The sequence below is a fragment of the Lutjanus erythropterus genome, chromosome 20 (genome assembly GCF_056507025.1).
Source record: "Lutjanus erythropterus isolate fLutEry1 chromosome 20, fLutEry1.hap2, whole genome shotgun sequence".
NCBI lineage: Eukaryota > Metazoa > Chordata > Actinopteri > Lutjaniformes > Lutjanidae > Lutjanus > Lutjanus erythropterus.
The window spans coordinates 25486312-25498518 of record NC_139336.1 but is presented as its reverse complement, the minus strand read 5'-3'; positions in this window follow the sequence as shown (position 1 = coordinate 25498518).

Here is a 12207-nt window from a genome sequence, read left to right as displayed (position 1 = left end):
GAGGTGCTGTGTTTCTGCACAGGAAATCCCTCAGATGGAGACATGGATGACTAACTGAATGAATAAATGCACCCAGGTATCATGTGTCTTCCAGCTTTCCCTTTTACTTACATTAACTTGTCAATATCTTCTTGGCTCACTCTCCGTTTCTCCGGTGATTTCCTACATAAGCTCATGACTCCGTGCACACAATGCACAGTTATCTGAGACGATTCAACATAATTACTCTCATTTGTAGAACAAGTCACATAAGCAGCAACTATGCAAATCAGTTTCTTTCAGTTTTTCCTTTCCAGCCTCTCTGGCTGTTGATGGCTTCCTGGGGCTGTGGGAGGATCAGAGGAGCAGATGTCAGTTATTCATGAGGTCTTTGTGTCACCCTGACTTTCAGAGATGGGATTAAGATTGTCTGATGCATCCATGTAATCACCGCATCCTTCCTCCTAAATGTCACTCTGACCATTTGGATGCACGGAGATGAAAACCATCTTTTTTTGGCATTCAGGTGTATCAGATTTAGCTGATGGGAACACTTTGCACGTGCACAAATGTTCATTTGTTCGTGTAGCGTGTCCTCTCAGATGCACACGTGCATATGAACAAGACGAGCTACAGTTGGGCTGAGAACGTGAGGTGAGCAGGTGCAGTCGGTTCATTCAGGGAGACCCAATCACCACAGCTGTCAGTCACCTGAGTGAAGCTGTAGCTGGAGGACTTCCCTCGTCTCCTGATAGCGTACAGACATAATAGAGTGCTGCAGGAATGAGTCCTAAAACGCTCAAATAAGTTAGCTAATTTGCACCTTTGTTATCTCATCTGGAAGTCAATTGGTTTTTTCGAGTGGGTTTATGGTTAGATGCCTGATATAAAGTCTGTGGTTAATGGAAGCATAAGAGATTTTCACATTTTATTTTGTTGTCTCTAAAAAGACAGTTGCTACCAAGTGGCTAAATGAGACTGTGGAGGTTGTCAAGGACACTAAATGTAGGGCAGTAACAATAACTGCAATAAGCACAAGAACAGCACACTTAAATGCATGTTAAATGGAAACTGTAAGCTTTGCCATGTTGTTTCAGCATTTTTTGTTTTGTTTTCATAGGTTAACCTGTTGAACTCGGCGTTAGCATGCTGCATCTCTAATATGGCTCCTACCACAGGCTGGGCTGATGTTGGACGAATGTTGTAATACTGAGGGACAGTCAAGAGAAACTGTGTGAACATTAAGTCTCGTTTAGGATCAACTAAATAACGACAGTAGTAGGTCAGATTCCTGCAACAGTTTTTTTCACGTTGCTTTCTGTTAAAGCTAATACTGTAGCGTGAGTTGCATTAGCTTTGTTGTTATATGGAAGCTAGTTGGTCCTGATCACTGGTGTGTTGCAGCTGTGTGTAAATATACTTGGTAGACATGCCGTGAAGGTAACAATATTGCTTCGTTGGGGACTAACACCCAGCAGCTAGCTTGCTCAGACCATATAGTTGCCCACCGGGCGGTGAGGTGAGACCCACAAATAACATTACACTTAGCATTACTGTGCCTAATTTTTTCATTTATCATTGGCTAAATGAAGTACGTTGCAAAAACGTATGTTGCTAATACCACATACCACTCTGGTGATCCAACCTAAATAACCACATGGGAAACCCTGTCACCACAGCCCTCGCATCAACATCAACATTAGCTTTTTACTTCTGTTGATTGCATTTACGCTTCAAAAATCATAAAAGTGGTTTTCATTTGTTGTGGAAGTACCACAAACTTTTGTTTGCCACAGAGCTTATTTTCTGCACTAATCCAAAATCCAATGGAAAAATCCAATTGTCTCTTTGTGGAGGGAAACAGAGCGATGCTAACGTCTGGGCTGACCAAGAAAACTATTTTGCCTGCACCACTCTGCATTTTAAAAGAGAGAATTAAGAATTTCATACATGTATTGTTCTCTTAAATTGTTTAATACCGTCTCCTCTTCTCTACAAAAGAAAAATACTGATTGTTCTCTGTCCCTTGTCACTTCTATTCTCAGCCTCCTATCCCTCCCACTCGCCCCCTGTTTAGCATCAAGTGTCTGAGATTTTAAGCACGCTGCTCTTCATAAATAGAAAAAAAACCTTAAATGTATGTTAATGAGGACATTAGGTGACTCAACAGAGACACTTAAACTCAATTTATTCCACTTAAAATGAGGAATAAATTGAAGTTCTGCTCCTGTTGCCTCTATTGTATATAATTACAGTCACCTCTTATGAATATCTTGTTCATCTAACTTTTAAACAACACTGCAGAATTATAGCCACAAAGAGAAAAATAAAGGTTGTCCATCACCATTACAGATGTGCTAAACAGAAACACTGAGCCTGTTGCAGCTATTGCTCATAGACGACCAGAAGCTGCATCAATGGGCCGCTACCTTGTTAGCATTAGTTAGCATTAATTAGCATTCATAAGAATGCTAAGATATTCTCCAACTTCTTGTGTGTCAGTTGTTTTAGCTTAATTTACATTAACACAAGAGTTTACACCAGGAGTGCGTTCGAGGTGTGGGATGTGAGTACCATAACATTCTGTCTGTCGCCCCTGTTGCAGTGTAAGTAATTTGTTCTTATTCTGTCATCACAGCTAGCAAGTGACAGAAGCTCAGATTCTGAATGCACACACATACCATACTTCAGCTAGTTTCTGGCCTGGTGCTCAAAGAGGCGGTTCAGTCAATCTAACTTGACCAGCAGGTTTTCATGCATCCATTCTCTGCAGTACTGTTTTTAAAGATGATTTTATTTCGTCACTGACTATCCCAGCTGTGTTGATAAAAGATCAAGGCGAGGCTGTGGACATCTGAGCGTGTCTCTATGTCTCTTCACACAGGAAGACACTGGGTGGAAACTGTCACTCATGCTGCATCAGTCAAGGCTGCAGGCTCGTCCTCGCACACAACAATCATGGTCTGACAATCAAATCCGTCCTCCGCAGCGACGTCCCTGTGTGATGGCTGCTCTCTATTATTCTGCCACTCATTACCATAACAGAAGGGACAACTTTGCCCTTGAACACAGGGACGCATGTTCGCTCTGCCACTTTCAGGCACACAGACACACTCACACAGGCAAAACAACCATAAATAGAAAAGCCTCCACCCATTCATGACACACCAATAAACACCACCGTCTTTGAGTTCAAAACCGCCTCTTATATCGGCCAAAATGTAGCATGTAGTGCGCAGTATGCAAACAAAGGCAAAAAATACCAAGGTGTTGTCCTGATTTGGACATTGTTCTTACAATTTGCTTATGTTGTTTCATCACTAAAGTCACTTCTGAGAAATCATTCATGTAGCTTTTGGATATCGGCAGTTTTATGAAAATTAATGGGCGAATTTTCAGAGTTGAGAAGCTCCATGAGAACCTGAGGGAGACGCCAGTTGGTGACTCCGCTCACAGGGCCTTCACTCGCCCCACAGTCACACGGACAACTGAAGTCAACACAGTGACGATTGCAGAGCAAAGCCAGAGCCACAACTGTAAGATGTTTTACATTTTTGCCATTTTATTGAAATCATGCACCTATTGCTGAGGGGGTAATGTCCACAATATAGCTAAACTAGCATGGGTAGGCACTGCAGTAGGTGCTTCACCATCCTTTGCCTGGTGAGAATGTGCACTCTTGTTGCTTATTTTGATTTTGCTATCCCCATAAATGCTGCAATACTGCAGATTTCCTTGTTTTGGGGTTAATAAAGGATGATCTGAACTTATCTTCCCAGAGGAAAATTTTGTTTCTCACAATCATCTTTTCTTTGTCTTATGAGAAATAAATGAGATTCTTATTTTGCTCTTATTGAAGTCTTATCTCTTTATCTTAAAGCAGCAAAAGAAAAGAAAAGCAGGAGATTTTTTGCTGAGCTCATAGGTGTCTTAGAGGTTTTTCCTTGATGGCTGCATGGAGCAACAAGACTGAGACAAATTTAAGATTTAAGACTACAGAGTTTTCTTTTATATCTCAGTGTTATCTCAAAAGCTTATTATTTAAGACAAATTTAAGATCAGTGCAGTCACAAAAAAAACAAAAAAACAAAACAAAACAAAAGACCATTTTAAGATGTTTAATTTGGCACAAATTAGTCTCAAGCCGAGACGAGACAATGGCTATTTCTCAGGAGCCGATTTTAAGAAACATGAGAAAATGGTCAGGTATTAAATTGAGGAGAAAAAGGGTAAACAAAGACATGACCTTATTTTGAACTTCTCCTTTCCTCTGGGTTATCTTATCTTATATAGTACATATTGCACACTGTGTTTGCCAAATTTTATGCAGTAGGCGGCTCCTTCTTTTTCCATTTCTCAGTGTCTGAAGAACAGAATAATGAGAATATTTTATGAAATAGGACTAAAAACACTAAACACCGATCACAGTTTGATGCTTGTTTCTGGGAAAGGCCCAATGTTTTGTTCATCACATAGTTTTCTGTATGTGGTTACTCATTCACATGCTTGCTTTTTCTCTCACACAGATCACAGCAACACCTGCCAACCGCACACACACACGCGCGCGCGCGCGCACACACACACACACACACACACACACACACACACACACACAGCCACACTGTTGTCCCTTCTCTTTTGATTTCAGATAATACAAGATGAGGAGGAGGACGAGAGAACAGTCTCTTGTGACGCACTTTTTATCAGACTGCGAGAGATGTGAAGGTATCCAGAGAGATGTGGAGAGTCCAACAACGGGGTTTCAATCTATTATCCTTTCATCACAGCCTGCTCCTCCTGATGTCAAATAAATTGCACTCTTGTCTCTCTCCTCTTGTGTGTGTGTGTGTTTGTGTGTGTATGTGTGCAAGGGTCCAAGTGTCATTGGTTTATTGTTTTTATTTAGTAACACATTTCCTTCAATATAACAATGTCCTTTTTTTTCCTGTAGCCTTTATAAAATTCCAGTAATGTCAGTTTTCTATTTTAGCTCTTAGGAACATCTGATGCGGAGGTGTTGAGCATCTGTTATTTACACAATGACCAAAATTTGCGTGGTGTACTTCAATGATATGAAGGCTGCATGCATCTAATAAGAATGAAATAATTTAATTGAGGAGTTCATTTGCAAAAAGAGATAAACACCATTCTCGAAATGAATAAACCAACAGCAGTTTGATTGATATCTCCAATCAATGCACATCAGAAAAACATGATTTAAGAAATGTCTTATCAAAACAACCCAGCACCTGTTTGATATTCCTTAGTGTGCACAAAAAAATAAACATTTTTGCAGATGAAACCTTCAGTTCTAATTATAATTTCTTTAATTTGCTATGAGGTTCAACAGAATTGCACTCGCAGGTGTTCATTTTTTCCCATGTATTTTCCATTTGATAACACCCGTACTGTATTTGAAAAGCCTGACATTGAAGTAGGACGCTCCAGTTGGCTCATGAAGCGTAGAGACGCTGACTCGCTCATAGGTGACTGTTTGTGCCAGTGATTTCAGTGTTGGTCTTTCAGGATAACAACTTCAGTGTTCATATTAATCACATTAATTTGTACTGTCGGAATAATTTACGTGGCTTTCAGTGAAATGTCTAATCATTATTGAACAAATTGCCATGAAATTTGGTAGAAATATTCAAGCCCACTTCAGGATGAATTGTAATAACTTTGGTGATCTGTTAACTTTTCACTCAAAGCCATCATCAGATCATTAATTTAGTTTGTCTGATACTTTGGTGCGTGACTAAATACTAATACTACCTTTCTCAAAGGAAAAAGGCTGTTGGAATAAGCCTGCCATCGGCCAACTATTTTAACCGGCATTCTCCTCTCCTTACACTATCTGCAGGTCACTGTTGTCACAGTACCCGTTGTGACATGACACAATGACAGCATCCTCTGAGCTAACAACCTACGCTCTGCAAATAGCAAGTTAGCCTTAACGGGACAAACATAAACAAGCTAGCAGCTGTCACAGTTATCACTGTAAATGCCATGTGTGCAGTGCAAGAATGGAAAGTTTGAGAGACGTTGCAACAGTAACTAAGGAGGCCGGGGCTTAGCGAAGGGTCACTTCCTTCAACTCGCACCTGTTTTCAAAATAAGGTCTAAATCAGCGCTGACGTCCTTGATGTTTCTGGTGTTCCAATCAGCAGCCAACACGGCCAGCGAGAGACTAATTTGAGAGGCAGCACATCTTATTTATAGGGATAACCTCAAAAAGGCTTAAAAAGATTTAAGAAGATTATGTTAGTTATGAATAAACAACTTAGACACTTAACTAACTTATTTGCAGAAGGAGAAATCTCAAGTGGCACTTCCATGACATCGTCCGTTATGTATCCAGACAGTTTGTCATCTGCTCGAGTTCGCTCAGCTGCTTAATTTTTTGGAAGCGGTGTTATTGTTATTTATTTATTTATTTGTTTGTTTGTTTTTCCAGAAGCAAAGTATTACCAGAAAATATTAAGTGTACCCTGAGAAGATCACTGGACTCAGACACTAATAGAGTAATATGGGTAATATTTCCCCTGGGTGCCTTTTACTTCAAGCAAGATACAGTTTCAACAAAGGAAAACCGCTTTTTCAAAGAAACTGTGAAAGACTCCACTGGTACAAGATGTTCATGTCATATCAGCTTAAATTGTAATCTCAAATATTGTCAACATTTGCACATAAAGTTTTCAGAGTGTGTTACTGTAGAAATAACGTAATTTTCCCTGCACCGGTGACAACTAAATTAAAGGTTTATTTGAAGAGTGATGGATCTCCAAATTATTCGTCAGATAAATCCACATCAGACATTCTTGATGTGTCATTATCAGATGTGGTGAGATGTGTGTGTGTGTGTGTGTGTGTGTGTGAATGCGAGCGCTCCTGACAGCTGCAGCGTTGAGTGAAATGGCTCTGTGAGTTGATTAGCGTAAACAGATTAAGCCTTCATGTTCTGCCTTTCAGGTTACATCTGCCTCCATCAATTAAAGCGTAATCTAACGAAGAAATCCCAGGTGAGGACGTGCAAACAGGTGTGCAAGAGGTGCAGTCAAAGCACACAGAGAGAAACCGAGAAAGGAGATGATTATGGAGAAAAATTAGACTCAAGTCTGGATAAATAGATGGGGTGCATGGTAAACGAAAGGAGATTTTAGAGAGAAAGGTGTAATGAAATTAAAAGATGGACAACACATTATTTGAATGGTGTGCATAAGACTGTCATTACACTGTCATAACCATGCCATGACAGTGTCTTTGTCGTGACAACCTGACATTATCAGACTTAAAAAAAAAAAGTTAAACTTTATGTTTAAACATTACATTAAACTGTCACATGTGGGTGGTTTTGACACTGACTGTCATGAGAGCATTATAATTGTGTCATTTCCTTGACCTCAAGTAAAGTGGTACATTTTGGACTTGTCACAAAGATGTCATTAAGTGTAATGACACTGTCAGATGTCATTAATTGTTATATGGCCAGTTTGACGACAGAATACAGTAACAAGGTGGTTTTCTTGCTGGGTTTCGCTCCTGGCACCCTGGAGCCAAGTCAGCAAATTAGGCAGCTAGCTCCATGGCTAACCAAGCTAACTAGCTAATGTCAGCTACAGATAACAGGAGACAGCTGTTAGCCTTCTTTAGCAATAAGTAAACTAGGTAACCATTATCCATGCGTCAGCAAGCCCTGTAAGGTAAATCACCTTGGTACTGTACTCTGTTGTCAAGTCCAGGAAGTTGCTCAAGAGTTACTAAATGGACAGCGGTCTGCTAATTTACTGGTTGTTTCGGTAAGCTAACCATGTCTGCTGTTATCTGTAGCTGACGTTAGCTAGGTAGCTCTGTTAGCTGTGGAGCTAGCCACCAAATTAACTGACTCTTCCCCAGGGTTCCAGGAGCCAAACCTGGCAAGAAAATCAACTCAGTCAAACTGGCTTTATAACATTTAATGACATCTTTATGACACGTCCAAATGAATTAGTCGAAGTCCAGGGAATTATTTATGACACCGTTACAAAAGCATTTGACAGTGTCATAAAACTTAATGACATCTTGTCTTGGCTAATGTTAACTTACCATGACAGACATTTTAGTCTTGTCAAGTTGTCATAACAAAGACATTACTGGCTCACTGTAACAAAGACATTTATTGGTTTCATTAATGTCAAGTTATCATAACAAAGACGTTATTGGCATGATGTCAAGCTGTCATGACAAAGACATCTCAAACAATGGAAACTGAATGATAACAGTAATAAACTTTCGTGAAGACTCCTTTGTGTGCATTGCAGGTGTCATGACATGTTTGTGACAGTGTTATGACAATCTTATGCACACTCCTTAAAATGTTACCAAAAGATGTGTTGTGACAGGACAAAAAGTAAGGGGAGCAGGAGAAAGGTAAGAAGGGGATAAACTAAGACATAATGAGATTTTTATAAATGAGAAGGCAGACCAGTCAAATGACTGTCCAAGGTCACAGACGGGCCACAGTCAAAGCACAGTCATCTGTTTGTATGAGCCTGACGGGCTGATGATACTGCAGGGCAGGCAAAACACAGCTGCAGTAACAGCTTTGAGGCTCATCACTGCTTTGAGACAACAACATGAGAACATTATCTGCTGATAACTGTGGAGTTTGATGTGGTGACGGCGGATGAATGTGGCGGCGGCTTCATGTGGCTGCTGCCTGGCAACATGACAAAGTTGGCTCAGTGATACAGTGAGGCCCCCCCCCCGTCCAATAAAAAAAGGAGAGGACAAATTAAAAGACATAAATCAAACTTAAAGAAATAGATAAATCATTGTTCCTTGGGTCTGTGTTTATGACGTGTGTGTGGTTTTGTATATGTGTACGTGTGTGTGTGTGTGTCTCCACATCTTCTTTTGTGACAACTAAGAGATTGAGAGTTGCAAATGAGACGGGATGTTTTCCTGCTATGTGTCCCTCCAGAGAGCGGTGTACATGCTGCTTCAGCATCACTCCAATCAATTTGTCACTTTACTCTGAATAATCTGGTTCATCTCCATCGGGGAGGAATTCATTTTAAAAAAGTGTGACCGGAGGGAGTCGTGTGGCTTTAAAGGAGTGGTGTGTAGGATTTAGTGGCATCTAGTGGTGAGCTAGGGGATTGCGAACTAGGAGTAGGAGAAACTACGGTGGCTGCAAAACCCGCGTAAAATGCTAAGGGTCCTATTTAGAGTCGGTGTTTAGTTTGTCCGTTCTGGACTACTGTAGAAACATGGCAAATCCGCACCATTTGTAGATATGAATGGCTCATTCTATCGTAACGAAAACATAATTATTTTTATTTTGGGGTGATTTTACACTAATGAAAACATACTTATGAAAATTATATTCCATTTTTGTCATATTGTGCCAACAGATCCTCAGAAATCTTACACGGTGGACCTTTAAAACATATCGTCTCTCCAAAAGAGTCTGAGAAAGTGAAGTTTTTTGTGGGAATGCTGAGTAATATATTCAGATAGTAAAGGGGATGGATTTAGCCGCAATTTAAAATGACGGAAAAGGGAATTGGGTATAATAGTGGGTAATAGTAATGTAAGCATTATTATTACGGTATTATTATATGTAAAAGTGGCCACTGGTCGAATTCATACTCCTGCTTCCAACTGCAGCTAATTGTAGCTGCCATTAGCTCAATTAGCCATGAAGTTAGCGATTATATTAGCCACCTCTGCCCAGATTGGAAGCTTGGAGCAGCGAGGGACTCCCAGTGAACACAGCCAGACCAGGACTGAAAACAGGCTCTGGGACAGAGGATCCAGTTTGACGACAGGGAATACAGTACTGAGGCGATTTACAGCAGCTCCAACCAGGACCCTGTCACCGAGGACGACAAAGACACGGTGGGTTCAGGACAGGGGAACCGTGAAACAGGAAAGGAGCGACAGGGAAGTCAGGTATCAGTCACTGTCCACCTCCGGGGTCAGTCCCAGGGTGCCAGCAAGAAACCATTTCATTGTTGCTGGAGTGAAGGCAGACTGGACACTACAGTGGCTCACTATTACCTCTTGAGGAGTGATATTACAAGACGGGACTGTATGGTTAGCATGCTAACATCAGTAGATATCTCTGCAAAGCAACACAGTCATCAAAACTGTTATTTCTTCACATTCTTCACATATAGCTTCTTCTTCTTATGTGTCACTTGGGCTTAGAAATAGAATTTAAAGCTAATACACGCCTTCAGACAGGTGGGTAGGAGGAAAATCCATAGGCAAGAGAAGAGATAATTCCCACACAGTGTCCTTTACTTTCAATATACTATTTTTTATTATTTAATAAAGTTTATTCCAAGTAAGGAACAGTAGGCGTGAGTTCTCTTCTCTTACCTTAGAAGTATCATAAATCTAATGTTAGATGTGCAAACAATGTGAAAATTACATTCAAAATGGAAAAGGATACACATTATTCATTTATTATTATTAATCAGCACAAAATGGTGGCACATACATTTAAAAAGAGCTGTAGTATATTATGAAAGCTACACTTAATATAATAAATGACAATACTGGGTCAACATTTGTCTTGGGTTTTTATTGGTGACCTAATGTCTTTCTACCTAAGGGTATCGGGTCAATTTTGATTATTTCTGTGTGTTGTTCGTTTACAATAATGAGGTTTTTCCTCAATTATTTCACAGGATAAGAGGAACAGAAATGAGTAATGTTGTTCATGAATTCTTCATTACATTCAACCAGACAGAATTTTTAGTTCATTTTTGTGGCCAGAGGCTGCAGCTGATTAAAAGACAACACAATTAGAAGACACACAGGAGTGAACAAAGAGGTAGAAACCTTAAGAAGGACCTTTTGTGGTGTTTTTGTTTTGTTGTTGTGGTTCTCTTCCAAAGATTCCTCCTCTTGCTGCAGTCAAATCCGATCTCTCCTCAGGATGTGATGAAATAAATTGAGTGTGAAAACGTATCAGATTTGGAGAGAGCTGAAGCAGCACAGCTGAGTGAGCTTATACTGACTGACTCACCGCTCTGTGTCACTGATATTATTACTGTCACACACACACACACACACACACACACACACAAATAAAAACCAGGCACATGGGGTCTGATAAGAGGTGACAGGTATTTCATTTAATGAACAGGGAGGCAGAGGGACAGGAAAGGCCTTAAAATGCTGACACATGGCTTGGTATAATGAAGACTGCACAAACTTGCAACCCTTAAAGACTTCATTGTTCAGTGGTTACAGCGTGGTCACGTTGTTCAGTGTGTGTGAGGTGGTGTGTGTCTGTTTGGGACATGAAGATGTATGTGATTTATTGTGGACAGCACTGACTCGTCCAAATCCTTTACTTAAGTAAAAGCACCAATTAGAGTTGGCTGATATGTTAAAATTTTCCAAACAACCACTGTAAGGCTATCAATTGGTGACTGGCGATATCTTTGTCTAAAAATAAAATAAAATAAAATAAAATAAACTGAGACCGTTTCACCATGTTAACCACAGGACAAAGAAAGTCCAGTATGCCAGTTGTTGGCACATGGGTAGTTTTGCGAATTGTTTGCTAATGACCTATTCTATAATTTATGTATGAAGACATGTGGATAACAAGATAAATCTGAGGGGTCTTGAGATGATTAATGGGTAAGAAAAAAAAACTTCTACTCAAGCTAGTATGCACATTTCACTAATCTTTGCTTTTATGTGAAATATTTTTACTCCTTTGGCCAAAATCAGATAATCAAATTCATCTTGAAAATGATTCACGTTTATGTAATTCTTCAGAGTAATGTGTTTTGACATCTTCGACAGCATGTTTTCATGTTATTTATTTCTGGACTGGTAAATGCATCAGTGGGACCTCATGGGGATCCTGAACATGCAGCACTCTTGGATGGATGAGCTCGGCTTTTTGACTGCATGAACAATTTTTTTTACCATCACCGGGTTCTGAGAGCATAAGAACCAACAGTCCTGCTTCTTGAAGACCTCTCTGAGGTCCCTGAGCAGCCTGTCTGTCCTGTCCAGGCACGTCTGTAACTCCTGGACAAATTCTAACAATACAACATTAATTTATTACATACGTTTCTGCTGTGCCTCAACTTTACCAGAAACTTCATATAAACTTTCAGAAATTGAGGTGCTAACTAGAACTATAAAGGGTTCTTTGGCTTGTCCCTATCTGGAGCCCTTTTTGGTTCCTGGCAGAATCTTTTGTAAACATTCACCTTT